We start from the raw sequence: 16,673 nt of genomic DNA, 5'->3' as shown, positions 1-16,673 counted from the left end.
TTTGCTAAAAGAGAGATCACATTCATATAACTTTTATTACAATATGCTGTTATAATTGTTCAATTTTATTATTATTTTTAATTTCCTGCTATGTCTAATTTATAAATTAAACTTTATCATAGCTGTGTATATATGTAAAGAAAAAACATAGTGTATTTATGGTTTGGTACTGTCTGTGGCTTCAAGCGTCCACTGAGGGGTCTTAGGACATAGCCCCAAAGACAAGGTGTACTACTGTACTTAAAATTGACAAATGTAGTAGCCTGTAATTAATTTTAGATGTAACAGCTACTAAACTGTTTTCTCAATCATTATGGAGGAAATAAATTTGCACATAAGATGAATGGTAACCTGTTATATGGTAATTTTTATCTTTTTTATAAGGCACACTCTTAGGTAAGAGGTGCTTTTTTAAAATTTATTCATTTTAGAGAGGAGAGGGAGAGACAGAGAGAGAGAAAGGAGAGACAGAGAGAGAGAAGGGAGGAGGAGCTGGAAACATCAACTCCCATATGTGCCTTGACCAGGCAAGCCCAGGGTTTCAAACCGGCGACCTCAGCATTTCCAGGTTGATGCTTTATCCACTGCGCCACCACAGGTCAGGCTATATGGTAAATTTTTTAAATTGGGTAAATGTAAATATATGTATGGAAAGAGACTGCATCATTAAGACAAACGTTGTATAGTTTTAAAAGTAGAAACTCTGTCCTGAATGATGAATTTTATTTGTGAATTTTAATGCAATTAATTCAGATGGAATATGACGGGATGCCATCAGGAAGAATTCCATGCTCCGTATTGTTTGGAGCCATTGTTCTCAGCTTATACAAATTTTATGTGCTCTCTAAACATACTCTGGGTTTTAAATTCCCATATTTAAGTTGGTAAACTCAGGTCTTTTTACACATGTCCATATATACACACACACAAATCACAACTAAGTCTTCTAAAAGTAATTAGAAATATATCCATCAATAGAATTAAGTAAATATTTAGTAAAAGTTTTTTGTAAATCAGATAGAAAACTGGGTCAATCATGTGCTTGAGAATATATCTCATATCCTTATTTATTTTTAAAAAAATAGATTGAAACACCATATTATTTGCTAACAGAATTAACATTTCTATTTTCTATTTAGGTGTTCAGGTTAGTGTGAAGTGCATTCTATATTTTATTAAACAAGTCCTATATTCTATGGACAACTGGAAAGGATTTGACTAGTCATGGGAATCCTTTGGCCACGTCTCAGTACATGCTCCAAGAAGAAATTACACCTTTCTCCTGAAGGAGCTATTAAACACACCTACCTATACTTTAATATGCTATTTTATTTTTAACTTTAGCATCCTCGATGGAATTGTTGCTGCACATTGGATAAAGCTAGCCACTTTCCTGGTGAAGCCTGTGGCTATAAACAAGCTCACCTGTTGCATGATGTCTGTATTTCTTCTCTGTTCCTTGTCACATTCTTCTTTATTTTATGTCATAAGCTTTATTACATTCTTATATTATTATTATTTATTTATTTTTGTTGTTGTTATTTCATTCACACTAGATTCATTGATTTTAGTGAGAGAGAGGTAGGGGAACAGAGAGAGATAAAGAGACAGAGAGAGATAGAGCGAAAGAGAAAAAGAGAGTCAGGAACAACGAGCAGTTCCTGTGTGTGCCCTGACCAGAAATCGAAACGGCAACTTTGATGCAAGTCCGATAACTTCACAGAGTTAACTGGTCAGGGCAAGTAGTTTTTTTTTATTTTTTTATTTTGGTCATTTAAACATCTTCTCCAGCTTGGGCTATTTTTTCAAATGCCCTAGCACTTATTATAATTAGTATTTTCTAATTAGATGGAAGGTAAAGAGGTATTCTTTATAACTTTTAACCTTTTTCTATTAAAAGAAGTCATTTTTCATTTTAAGTATACCTAATTGGTATTCAGCTCAGGCAGGAATACATACATAGCACTCACTTGAAGTTTATTGGAATATTTCCCTCAGTATCTCTACCTAATACTTCATGGGGGAATCCTCTGTCTTTTGTTAATACTCTCTAGAATGGTTTCTGAAAATAACTGGCGATTGTTCACCGGTTCACTCTGCAGTTTTTGAGCTGGTTTGATTTTGTTTCTTTTCATTCTTTCCTCCAATAGGCTCTCACATACCAATTTAATGATAAATGTTAATAATAAGGTTTCAACTTAATATACATAATTCAGATACATAGAACCCAATAATCTCTCTCTTCTGAAAATAATGCATCAATATTTAAAGAATAATTTCTAAAAATAAATTTCTAGTTCTTAATACTAGAAGAAACCCGAATATTTATTTCTGAAGTCGAAGAACAGAATTTCTTTTCTATGGAAATACATTTACCACATGATTTTATATTAATCACTTACCAGCTCTATTTCCAAGGGAATTCCATTCAGTCTTTTCAAATACAATCCTGTATGTAAGGAATAAATGAAAAAATTGTCAAAAATAAATAGCAATAGGTTTTGTTTGAAATATAATGCTTTAAATTTAGGCATGAAACTTTCAATGACATGAATGAGGATGAGGGAACTATACTTTCCTCTACTTTACTAAATCTACCTTTATATGTAATTGAGGAAACAAGACTAAATAATCTGGCCTTAGCTGACCCTGTTAGGCTGAGATGATGCAGGAAAAGTGATGGGATATGTGTTCTTGATTGTAATTCCATGTAATACTGTTTTCATTGTCACATGATAAAGTGATTCTTTCAGATGCTCTGTGTGTGTGTGTGTGTTTGTGTGTGTGTGTGTGTGTGTGTGTGAGAGAGAGAGAGAGAGAGAGAGAGAAACCCAGTGTGAACAGCTACTGAAAATAGAGAAAGAAAGTGCTTCTTCACAAAGATACCAGAGCTAAACAGATACCAACAACAAGAACTGAAACGGGAAGCCGCTCCTTTAAAAGAGGGAAAATGCCATTTTGTTACTTATCCTTTATTTTTCATTTTATTGCATTTATTGGGGTAGCATTGATTGATACAATTATGTAGGTTTCAGGACTACAGTTCTATAATACATCATCTGTATATTGTGTTGTGTGTTCACCACTCCAAATCAAGTCTCCTTCTGTCACCATTTATCCCTTCTAAACACTCATCTGCCACCACCCGCACTTCCTTTTTAATCATCGTCATACTGTTGTCTGTGGCCCAGAGTTAAGCAATTCTGTTATTCTTTCTCGTTTTCTGTTTGTTTGTTTTAATTCCATCACTTTTTCACCCACCTAGTCCCACAACACCTTCCCCTTACTTATTTTTAATTTAGTGTCCTTTATTTTATCTTTAATTTTAGTTAATGTAATGATCCGATATGGCATTAAGTGTATGTTCAAGTTTTTTAAATCTGGTCTTTTAATGATTTTCTCTCAACCTTTCTTTTATAATCCACCTTTAAATGGTCAGAGCTGGTTTGGAGGATTTGCAGAAATATAGACTGGCTTTTCCTGGAAGATTGAAGATGTTCCATGCTTTATGTGAATATCAATAGTGATAGGTATGGATAAAACAAGAAAAGGTAAGTATTTTCAGTTAACTTTTTAAAGAATATGCTGGTCCCATTTTTCTTTCAATTACAGTGATACCTCGGTTCTCGAACATAATTCGTTCCGGGAGAACGGTCGAGAACCAAATTGTTCGAGAACCGAAACAATGAAACCCATAGGAAATAATGGAAACTGGATTAATTTGTTCCAAGCCCCAAAAATATGCCTATTTACTGGTGCTTTCTCACAAATAACGACTTCATTGATGCTGTCACCTGCTAACTCTTTTTCTTTAATGAAAATAAGAAGCAGCTTCTCCATTTCCTCCATTATCTGAGGCCTTTGCTTTGTTAACAATGTAACACCTTTGGCAACATTGGCAGCCTTTATAACAGCTTTATTCTTAAGGAAAGTTGAGATAGTAGATCTTGGCATGCCATACTCAGCAGACAGATCTGAAACACGTGTGCCCTGTTCATATTTGGCAATGATTTCTTTTTTCAGCTCAATCGTTGTTCTCACAGCTTTCCGCTTACCTTTGTCTGCATTACCACTTCTGGCTTTCTTTGGACCCATGTCTAAGGGTTAAATTCAGTGTACAAAGCGTGCACAAAGCGTGAGTCTCTCCACAAAGCGTGAGTCTCACCACAAAGCGTGACTCTCACCACAAAGCGTGACTCTCTCCACAAAAACGTGATTCTCTCTCTCCACAAAGCGTGACAAAGCGTGACTCACACTGATGACGCAGGCAAGGCGCGCTCGGCCGAATGAACGCCATTCGGCTCAACTCGGCTAATCTCGGACGTTCGAGTTCCAAATATTTGTTCGGATTCCAAGACAAAATTTTCTCGAATTTCCTGGTCGAATACCGATTTGGTTGAAAGTCAAGGCGTTCGAGAACCAAGGTATCACTGTAATTATATCTTCTTCACCTCCTTGAAGGAAGGTCTATTTTGAACCACCAGGGGACACTGTATGTGTGGTACCCTATTGGTTTCTTACCTTTGACCAAGTGCTTTGCCCAATAAAAGCAAAGGAAATAATTTAATAAAGTAGAATCTGATTATTGAAACACAAAAAGAATGAAGAAATGAGAGAAATAAACAGAATTGTTTCATAAATACCACTGGAGAGGAAGATTGCCAGCATATCCTTGGTTTGTGTTCCAGTTCATGAGCATCCTAAAACTTTTTTTTTTTTTTTGTAGTAACTTAAATGCTTCTGTGACTATTACAACTTAAAGTGTCTAAGAATCATGATGTTGATTCTATAAATGTGACAGTTCAAAGCAGTGGGGTAAATTCTTTATTTGATCTTGAAATGACTATAAAATATGGGTTTGATTCATAATAAATAGGAAATTAAAATCAGTAATTAAGATGCTCCTTTGTTAAAATATGGTTTAAAGTGATGACTGTATTTTTTTTTTAATTTTGACAACTGACCATTAAAAAGATTACAATGTTTAATTGAGGTTTTTTCTTCTCACCAATACCTTTATGTGCTAAGATTTTTAAAAATTTTATAATATTGTTACAAGGGTATAAATACCACTTTAATAAAATATCTATTGTAACTATGGTTTGTAATTACTGTTTAGCATAGTATCTTTTTAGGTAAATTATCTTGGCTGACAAGATAACTAAATAACACTAAATTAAAGAAAAATTGCCAAAAAATCTCCAGGATTCAGGGACACTTTCATTCACTTATAGTGTTTTTTTTTTTTTTGCTGTGAATAGTCTTGTCTATTTGTGAGTATTGTATAAAAGTCATTACATAGTAAAATCATTAAATATGTTTTTGTCATTTATACAGTAGAATGTTATTTGGTTGTTAAAATGTAGAAGTAATTTATGTTCTGATATGTATAGATCTCTAAGATATATTACTATATGAAAAGGAAGATTCAGGATAGTAAACTATGGAAAACAGGAGGAAAAAAATAAATTGTATATTCTTGTATGTAATTAAAATTATTTGGGAGAATAAACAAAAAGGTAAATGAAATTATGTAAAAAGAGCAATAAAAATAAAAGGATATAAAATTATGTCATCAGAGAACATTTATTTTTTATCAAATTCCTATGCCATTTGTAGACACTTGACAAATATGTAGCTGGAAGAAAAAAGAATGACTATGTTTATTCTTTCATTTTCATTTACCAAGTATTTAGAGAGGATTTATTATGTGCTAAGCACTGGTATAGGCATTAGGAATATAATGTTGAGTCGGACACACAACTTAAGCCCTTCAGTATCTCATAATGATGGCTGGGAATGGAGAAGACTAACTTCTCACTATATTATTGTAATTCAGTATTATCAGTGTAAGGATATAAAAATACACAAAGGTCTATGGGTTTGGGAAGAATAATTTTCTGAATTAGATATCTAAATTCAAATGCCTCTTCTGTGAAATAGAGATTTTCTTCTAGAAAGAAAAATGTTTACTTACAAAGGATAGCATCAGGAAATTGCCTAACATCAGAATTCTCAACAGGAATTTGAAAGCTAAAACACATGTATATATAACAGATTAATCAATTAAGTTTTACAGTAGAACAAAGCCATTGTCAGACCTGTAAACTTTCAAACAAAACTTTTTATTTTATTTTATTTATTTTTTCCTGAAGTTGGAAACGGTGAGGCAGACAGACTCCCGCATGCGCCCAACCCGGATCCACCAACATGCCCACCAGGGGGGGATGCTCTGCCCATCTTGGGACGTGGCTCTATCACAATCAGAGCCATTCTAGTGCCTGAGGCAGAGGCCATAGAGCCATCCTCAGTGCCCGGGCCAACTTTGCTCCAATGGAGCCTTGGCTGCGGGAGGGGAAGAGAGAGACAGAGAGGAAGGAGATGGGGAGGGGTGGAGAAACAGATGGGTGCTTCTCCTGTGTGCCCTGGCCGGGAATCGAACCAGGGACTCCCGCACTCCAGGCCGATGCTCTACCACTGAGCCAACCGGCCAGGGCCTCAAACAAAACTTTATAACAATCAGAAGGTTCTACTGGGTTCTTAATGTAGTGCGTGAGACACAATTTAATAAAATTCCATTTGTTTTCATGCTTCCATAGTACAAACGCTAACAGAATGACATTTCATTTTACTTAAAAGAACCTAAGCTTAAATTTTGAGGTAGGTTTTGAAGAAACAGAGTAATACCAAAATAGATAGATAAATAAATAAATAAATAAATAAATAACAAAAACCCAGTACTATGATGACAAAATTAATTCTTTGGTTAACCTAAAAAGATCTCTCAAGGAAACCTAATTTTGTTTTTGACTATCCAGTTACCTAGAAGTGTATTTAGAAAAAATACAACTCAGGCTCTTAAGAGGAAACGTCCAACTATACACTGCAAGCCACTGTCAAATTCAGAACACTCTTTATCCTGAGGAGAACGGCTGCGAATAAAAATGCCTCAAATGTTTCATATCAGTTTCATATTTTATTATAATTGATTATCGACCAAATTCATAGATTTAAAAGAAAATATTGCTTTTCTTATTAAATTTTACTCAAAATTAAGAGTACTATTACGTGTCCGGTTAATGAATGTGATGATGGAATGAAGAATATGTCATGGTTTTCAGAAATGGTGAAATAAGTCTTGTTCTCTTGTGCTGCCATTCTCAGTACGTGTTCTACACATGGCTAGATGGGCATTACACCTAATGTCATGTGCTCAGCCCACAGAGACCATAAACTTTGTCTTTTAAGGAAGTACTAGACCGATGAATACTTTGCCCTTTGAATTTCATGGGAAACTGCTTCTGATTTTTTTTTTTTTTTAAGAGAGATAGTGAGACAGGAACATCTATCTAGCTGTTCCTGTATGTTCCCTGATTGTAGATCCAACCAGTTACCTCTGAACTTCTGGAAAATGCTCCAACCAGCCAAGCTCTCCGGCCAGGGATTAATTTTTATTTATTAATTGATTTTTTCAGAGAGACAAAGAAGGGAGAGAGAGGTAGGGGTGAAGGCAGCATTCACTTGTTGTTCCACTTAATTGTGCATTCATAAGTTGCTTCCTATGCCTGCCCCGATTGGAGATCAAACCTACAAACTTGCTGTTTTTTTTATGACACTCTTACTGGCTAAGCAACTGGCCAGGGCCTGAAAATTCTTAATGAGATTAAGCTGTTCTGTGTTTCTTTGTTTTTTGAACAGATAAGATTCAGTTTGAATTTTTTACTGTTTTAAAATCCATAGTTGGAACATAAGTTATTAGAATTGGGATGAAATCAACTGAAAACAAAAGCTATAGATTGACTGTTGTGTCCCCCAAAAATGTGTATGGTGAAATCCTAATCCCCCTGTGATGACACTTGGAGGCAGGGCACTTAGGAAGTGATTAAGTCATATAACTTTGTAGGTACTATGGTGGCAGCAGTGGTCACTTGCATTATGACGTTCATTCATTTACTTCCTGTGAAGTAGAGAGGCCATTTATCTAGATACTGTCTTTGTCATTCTTGGATCAGGAAAACAGAATGCAGTTGCCTAACAAATCCTGCGTGAACAGATATTACTGGTGAGACTGAATGACATCCACATCTTCATTGCAGAGTATTCTGAAAAAAATGAGTTTGTAGCTTTCAGAACTTTTGACTCAAGAAGACATAAAGAATTATATGCCAACTAGCTACCACAGACTTGCCTGTAATGAATGTATTAATTTCTCCATAAACTGCACTAACATTAAGAAAAACAAGAAGACATCCATGAAGGAAATGGGCCGGAAAAGTGAGTGCAAGTCAATCAACACTGGGAAGTACTTACAACATGTAGAGCTGGTATATTTGACTGCAAATTCAGCATAGACCTTCAAATTTGAATTACTGATGATTAGACCACCTCTTAGAAGTGAAGAGGAGAGGGAACTGATATTAGATTGAGGAAACCATGTGTCCAAAGGGTGAAGAGCTTCATTTTACTCTGTATAATTGATCTTGAATCTTTTGGAATTTTTTTCTGCAAAATATGTGTTATTTTCCATATTTTACAGAATTGTATTTTAGTGATTATTCTATTTGGTTATACTTACTAGTGATTTGCAATTTCTTTTATCAGAGCAATATTTCCACAAGATCTTAATAAGGTGCTCTGTGAGAAAATAAATAAGGTCCTGTATTCAAATAAATATAGGGTATCTTATATCTGTATTTCTCTAAGGATTACTCCTTGCTTCAGATTTCTTTACATTTAATCTATCTCCAACTGCTGCTTCTACAGTTACCGAAGAGGAAAAAAGTAAAAACTATTTTACTAGGACAGTTTTCTCCTTTTATTTTTCTTTCACTGTAATTAGCACATTTTGATCAAATTTATCTATTACAAGCACATAAGTGACTAGCATGATTGCAAGACCCCTTTGGACACCTTTGTCACTTATAGGCTTGATACTGTGTGTATGTGAGTAAAAGCAACCACCTCTAAATGCCTAGATGTTATTGTCCATGCCAAGGTGAGTGCTCATATATATGCTCAGCAAATTTTTTGTAAGATTATTAAAATTAAGATAAGAAATGGCATTAGGGAATGTAATACAGTTTAACTTTTGTGAAAAATCAAAGAAGTTGAAAGGATTAGTGAAATGATATAAACATAACACAGAGACACAGATAACAGGACAGCAAATCCTAGAGGGAGGGGGTGATTTAGGGGGAGGGGAGCAAAAGGGGTCTAAATAGGAACACGGGGGAGGGGGGGAGGGTGTTATAGTCAGCGGAACACTTGAATCCATGTTAACACAATAACTTAAAATTAATTTTAAAAAGGTATTTTAAGTGTGGATTGTATAAAAATTTGATTTTTAATAAGTAAAAAAAAATCTAAACAAAATGGCAGATCACAGTAATATTAGGAGATAATATTTCAGGGATTTCTCCATGAAGATGCAATCTAGGTCTTCTGAACTAAGAACATCTTTGATAAAAAATGAGCATGCCTTGAAAGCTAGAGGTAGTGTGTTCTTCAGGAGAGATTTGAAGATGACAGCTTTTTTCTTCTCCTAACACTTTTGCTCATACTCCAAGATAATAACCTAGTGATTTCTTCTCCCTCTTTCCTGGAAGAGAATTGCTTAATGAATACTACCTCACTCTGGAGAAGGGGTTAGGCAGTAATGTGCCAGCTTGTGTTTCCTCTTCTGTACAGCAACTCCCCGTGTGCACAGGGAAGCAGCTGGCCCTCAATCAGCTGCACTGTGGGGACCTGAGGATATGCTCTGGGCGTTGATTTTTGCTGAGAGTAATCAATGAATGGTCTGTTACTCTTGCTCAGCCGTCTTGCGTTCCTCTGTCAGTATATGTACATAAAATTATATCCAGCTAAGCTGCTAGCTTACAGGCAGTGAAAATCTTAGACACGTCGCAGAGTCTTTGTTATCTGAATACTTCAATGGTCTATTTGGTGCTCATGATTCATTCTCATTGTAGATAAGCTAAAGCATTCTTTATGGTGTCCTCATATAAGTAAACAGGAGAGAGCATGATGCAGAGCTTATGCGAAGAAGAGACTCTCACTTTTCCCTATCATCTTTTCGGTCAAAGTAGGGCATAGAAGTGTGATAGTCTAGAATGTAGAAAATCAGGAAATTTGGTGAGCAGATTAATATTTACGACAGGTAATTAACTCACCAAGTGAATCGATCTGTATTCTTATTGAAGGCCTTTGGGCTAAAGAAGATACAATGTGTTGGAAAAACGTGACATTCTCCTTTAGAGGTCAAATAAGTAAATTCATAAGTGCAGTGAGAAAGATTCATAGTTTAGTATTAAACCACTGGGGTTTTTATCCCTTGTTCAATATTCAAAATGTGGATGCCGTTTTCAAAAGACAAGATGGCATGCAGTATTGAAAAACCAATAGCACAATTAGAAAAGAGAAAGAAAGAAGCCTCATTTATCCAGCCATAGCAGAAGCATTAATTCTGGTTCTGAATACCACACATTAAGGACTGAGGAACACTAGAGTTAGATGAATAAATTCAAAATAGTTTAACACACACACACGCATATATAAAATATCACTCTATACTGTCTTATGTTTTGTACTATTCAAAGCATTTTGTAAATGGTAACAACCCTCAGATTTAGTCATTTTTATTAGCTGTTTTACAGAAGATTAAACTGAGGCACAAATAAGTATTTGTAGTAATTTAGATCACATGCATAAAAGTGGAAATTTTCCAATATTTTAAATTGTTTCTTTTCTTTTTTAAGTTGAATTTATTGGGGTGACACTAGTTAATATTATACGGGTTTCAGGTGCACAATTCTACCATGTATCTACTGTACACTGCTGCTGTGTTTTTACCCTTTTAGTCTTCCTCCATCACAATTTACCTTCCCATACCTTCCTCCACACCCCAACCCTGACAATCACCACCATGTTGTTTGTGTCCATGAGTATTTTATTTCTTCTTTTTTTGTCCTTTATTGCTTAATCTCTCCACCTCCTTCAACCAGCCACCCCCCAAAGCTGCCACTCTACTATCTGTGAGTCCGTTCTCTATTTTGCTTGTCAGTTAATCTGTTCTTTAGACTTCACACATGAGTGAAATCAGATGGTAATTGGCTTTCTCTGACTGGCTTATTTCACTTAGCATAATAATCTCCAGGTCCATCTATACTGTCACAAAAGGTAAATTTCATTCTTTTTATGGCTATGTAGTATTCCATTATGTAAATGTATCACAACTTTTTAATCCATTTGCGGTGCCCAGATTTTTTTTTTTTTTTTTTTTTTTTTTCTGAAGCTGGAAACAGGGAGAGACAGTCAGACAGATTCCCTCATGCGCCCGACCGAGATCCACCCGGCACGCCCACCATGGGGCGACGCTCTGCCCACCAGGGGGCGATGCTCTGCCCATCCTGGGCGTCGCCATATTGCGACCAGGGCCACTCTAGTGCCTGGGGCAGAGGCCACAGAGCCATCCCCAGCGCCCGGGCCATCTTTGCTCCAATGGAACCTTGGCTGTGGGAGGGGAAGAGAGAGACAGAGAGAAAGGCGCGGCGGAGGGGTGGAGAAGCAAATGGGCGCTTCTCCTGTGTGCCCTGGCCGGGAATCGAACCCGGGTCCTCCGCACGCTAGGCCGACGCTCTACCGCTGAGCCAACCGGCCAGGGCCCCCAGATTTTAATTAAGGCATTATGTCTCCAGAGTCTGTGCTCTTAATTAAGCCCAATGTTACATGGATTGTCTCAGAAAATAATTTCTGAAACGTGTTTTTAATATTCAAATACTAGACCACTGACTTGTAAAAGAAATTCTACATTGATTCAATATGTCACAAGAAATCAAATTGAAGACCATGGGCAGAGACATATTTGGTCTCAGACATAAAATTTCCAAGTCAGAATGATCATAAAATAATTTTTATATAGAAGGTACTAATTTTTCTATCACAACTGTCATGCTCATCCTGAAATATCAGTGATTCTAAACATAGAATTTGTATTATTACCGATACTAATATGAATTCTTCTTATCCACAGAGAAGTGAATGTCTTGCTAGTCTACGTTGAAATACAGACTTCCTCCACCTTATTTTATTTTCATCCCTTCAAATCCACATTATGTAGTAAATTCTATATTGGGTAAGTGTTCAATATGTTTGTGTTCATTGATTCACTCCTCCTGTCTTCCACAAAGGTTAATTTTGTCATTCTGTAAGAAAAATTCCATCCAATGACAGTTTTCCTAGAAAGCTTAGCCTTGTATTTGATGCATAGACCTAGATTAAAAATACTGTTTTTTTTATTTTTCTTTTATTCTTTATAAGTACAGAGAGCTATTCTAAATGTCTTTTCAAGCTTTGGTAACAATGCCCTAAAGCACAGGAATTTTTTACGATAGCAGAGCCTGGAAAGGATCTATAGCTATAATTCATCAATAAGACAGTCACTGGCAAAAAACCAGTCAGAGTTTTTATGGAGAATGCTGTATGCAAAAATTGGATTGGAAAAGAATTGAAAGAAATGCTAAAACAGAGAAATTATGTACATAAAGTTCAAAACTACATACTATAGTTGAAATTTTAAAAAAATGACTGTCAATTATATTCTTTTCGTGAATATAGATTTAAAAAGGTATGAAGACATAAGTGACCTTTTAAAAGCAATTTATAAAATTAACTGTGAACTAGCTCTTCTCTTCTTTGCCACGAGAAAGCTCCCTTGCCACACACAAAATTGCAGTGGCTAAAAAGGTTAAATAAAATTAGTAAAATGCTTCAGCTTGAATGTTTAATGACACCATCCTCAAAAGTGCAAGCTTGACTCATGTGCTGTTTTCTTACCACCCTATTACATCCCATTCACTTTCCATTGTAAGAACTGAACTCCATCTCTTAAAGTATTCTGAATATTTTCAACTAGACTGTGTATTGACACTCTCTTTACCCAAAGAAAATCCTGAAAAATACTGATTATTTGGAAATCTCTGCTCACTAAAAGCATAGAGATAGAGAGAAATATCTCATTGGGCTATATATCTTTCTCCTCCTGGGGAAAATAAAATTAAAAGAAAAAACATATTGCTTATTTTTAACGTTAAGAATCAAAACTTAACATTAAAGATCTATATCAACCACACACAAAAAATGTGCTTAGCATTCTTTATGGCCTAGAATCTGTGCCAGTATTACAGTTCCTGGACATATATGGAATATTCGGAGTAACTGAGGAAAGTTTAATAGACATACATTTAAAGTAGTCAGGATGAGATAAGGGGAAAAAAATATCTTGGGGCTAGCAAATTGCAGGGTACTTTTATTACCTTTAGTACTGGCGGAATATGGAGGGGAGCATGTATAAAAATCCAGAGTGTAGAGGTTGCCCTACACTAAAGGTGGCCTTGAATGCCTCTGCCAGTCCATAGAGAATACTTGTTCTTCACTTAGTTTCTATCCTTCAATATGCTGTCCATGATGTCCATACATTTGTATATATTTTTTATTATTTTTTAGTTTAGTTTGTTTCTTTTTCCTCACTCCATCTTGACTGGAAGCAAAAGTTCTGTCAAATTCTATTTTAATTTCTGGTTTGGCATGATTATTTGCCTTTTAAAAATAAATATGGAAACATTTAAGATATGATTAAAACTATAAATAATGTTTAGCAAATAAGCAAATACCCCAATCTCTCCTACTTGGAGAATTGAGTCACAATTTGCTGTCACAGTTGGTAGTATTTTGAAAATAAACTATAATTCAAAATAATGGTTAATGAATGAATTTTTCAGAAAGGTTTTTCAAACAGTCAATAAGTGTTCAGTATCTTTATTTATCAAGGAAATACAAATTAAAACTGTAGTGAAATCCCATTTGACACAGATGTACCATATGATGAGATAATCCACTGTTAGATCATATATATATATATATATGCTTATGTATTTGCCAAAAGATTTGTACATAAATATTCCTGGGCATACTATTCATTGTAGCCATAGACTATTATCACCACAAATACCTGTTGGCAGTGCAGTGATTTAATGTCTAAAAAACATACACATACATAAGTGGCAATATATAGCAGATTAAAATCCTTCAAATGAATATTAACAAAATATTACTATCAGATATGGCAAGCACAAATCTTTTAAACATAAACTTTAGTAAAAAAGCCAGAAAAAAAATAGAGGCAAAGCAACGATATGGTGAGTCAGGAGAATGGTTGGTCTTAAGAGAGAATTTGAAGATACTGTTCTATTGTATTTTGTATTTCTATATTGCTACTGAAATATCTGATAAGAAGGGACAAATGAGATGACTTTTGAGAATTGTTAATATTATATATCCATATCTGAGTGATGATAACATAGGTTCTGTTTAGGTCAATTTATTGAGTTGAACACTTAGGATTTGTGGACTTTTAAGGTGCATTTTATACCATATACCAAAAATGTTAGCCAAGTATAATTGATAGGGTTTAAAACCTGTATTTATTAATATAATTTATTAATGAAATTGTATAGTTTTAAAGTACAATTCTATAATACATCACCTTTGTGTTCACCACCCCAAGTCAAGTCTTCTTTCATTGCAATGGATGATTCTTGAACATAAGTGTCCATGGACTTCCTATATAAATATAGGATAGAAATCTTGGGCCATAAGTTATTACATTTAAAATGTTCAGATTTTACAAATTTAACTTCCAAAGATGTTATTCTAAGAGACATAATTTAAAATATTTATTGAAATTATTATGATCCCTCACTTTTATAAGTTCTTCCGTTAAGTAATTTCCAAAGACGACAAAAAGATTTACAGAATTGCTTGGTAAACTTTTCATTCCTCTTGAACCCCTGCTGTTGAGTTACCTCATTTGTGCTCTGACACTTTGCTGCCCTGGAGACCACACCTCCAGAACTACTATCAATGTGCACTCAGTCCTCACTCTTCATTGTTGTCATATTTTTTAGCTTTCCCATATCGTACTTAGAACTTGGCTTTTCTGAAGACATACATTTAGAGATTACTGTAGGAAATTCTCTCTCTCTCTCTCTCTCTCTCTCTCTCTATCTTTCTCCTCCCCAAAACATTCTATTTCTAGGGCCAAATATATCCCAGAACAGTTGGTAGGGGGCACATTTACTGTATTGCCTAGGTCCCTATGAAATAATTGTATTATAGTCTGATATAGTTCCCATGGACTGAGCTGTGAAATGTTTTCTATAGTCATCTCGTTGGAGAGATATTTAGTAAGTTTATAAAAGAATAAAATGAGAGAGAGGAATAATCTTTTAAAAATGTATTTAACTATATCTTTTTTTTTTTCATTTTAAAGCCAACTATCTTATTTCTCTAATCACTTAGAAACAATATCTGTCCATGCATAATGGATGGTATAATGCTCCTCTCCTATAAAAACCCTCATTTTAGTCTTTGGAATTTGTAAATACATTTTCTTACAAGGCAAAAGGGCCTTTGTAGTTGTGAACAAGTTAAGGATTATAAGATAAGGAGAGGAGATTATTCTGGATAATTTGGTTGTGCTCAATGTAATTATAAGGGTCCTTGTACATCAGAAAAGGAGGTAAGACAGCTAGAGTGAGTGGAGATATGACATGGGATACAGAAGTGGAAATGATAACATTTTTTACGTTAAAGAAGGGAGGGGTGGATCACCTCCCAAGCAGTCTCTACAAACTGGAAAAATAAAAAAAATAAAAACACTTATTTTCTTGGAGTTTCCTGAAGGAATACAGTTTTGTCTACACTTGGTTTTAGCCCATTGAAACCCATGTCAGAATTCTGACCTCCAGAACTGTATGAAAATAAGTCCGATTTGCTTTAAGTTAGCAAACTTGTAGTCCTTTGCTAGAGCATCAATAGGAAACTAATGCACTGTGGTTTGCATTTCACTATAATGATTCTATGTGTAGATTTATTTTTATTAGTTTTGTTTAGCATTCATATTTTTATTAAATACCAGAATATGCTTGAGTATTAATTATTCTTTAAAAGAAAAGATTTTATTTATTGATTTCACAAAGTAGAGAGACTGCTTCACGTTACTTGTCCATTAATTGCTTGCCATCTGTGCCTTGATGGAGAAAGCTCAGGGCTTTGAACTGATGACCTCAGGACTCCAGGTCAACCATCTATCAGTTGTGCCATCACAGGCCTGACCACCGAGTATTACTTCAAATAGTGCTTGTGGCATTGTCAAAGCACTGACTGACCACCCTGGTTCACTTGAGAATTCCTAACATTCTAGCTCCCACAGCAAACTTGGAACATGGTGACACTGGTAAAGTCAGACACTTCCATGCTTATGGCTCTTCCATTAGAGGATCACCATGCACACAGGGGCACCAAGGCCTTTACAATTCTCCAAGGAGCCAGTACTGAATACTTAGCAGATTTGCACCCTTCAAGAATCTCTTCCTTGAAGAGAAGTTGGGGAGACTCTCCATTGCTGCTCCTCTGAAAAACAGTCCATATTTTGCTTTTACTCTTTAAAGTTTCTAGCATATTGATTTTAGCCAGTTTAGTATATTCCAAATCATAAGGAGAATCACTGACTTGAACCGACTTCTGATACTGGAATAGCAAAATTCCCTCAAATAAATGCAAAGTTATGGATAATGCATTGAAAGAGAGAGTCTAAAATATTAAATATAAAGTAGCAT

Source organism: Saccopteryx leptura, chromosome 8 (assembly GCF_036850995.1).
Source record: "Saccopteryx leptura isolate mSacLep1 chromosome 8, mSacLep1_pri_phased_curated, whole genome shotgun sequence".
Taxonomy (NCBI): domain Eukaryota; kingdom Metazoa; phylum Chordata; class Mammalia; order Chiroptera; family Emballonuridae; genus Saccopteryx; species Saccopteryx leptura.
The sequence above is the reverse complement of the archived record's forward strand: the minus strand, read 5'-3'. Positions refer to the sequence as shown.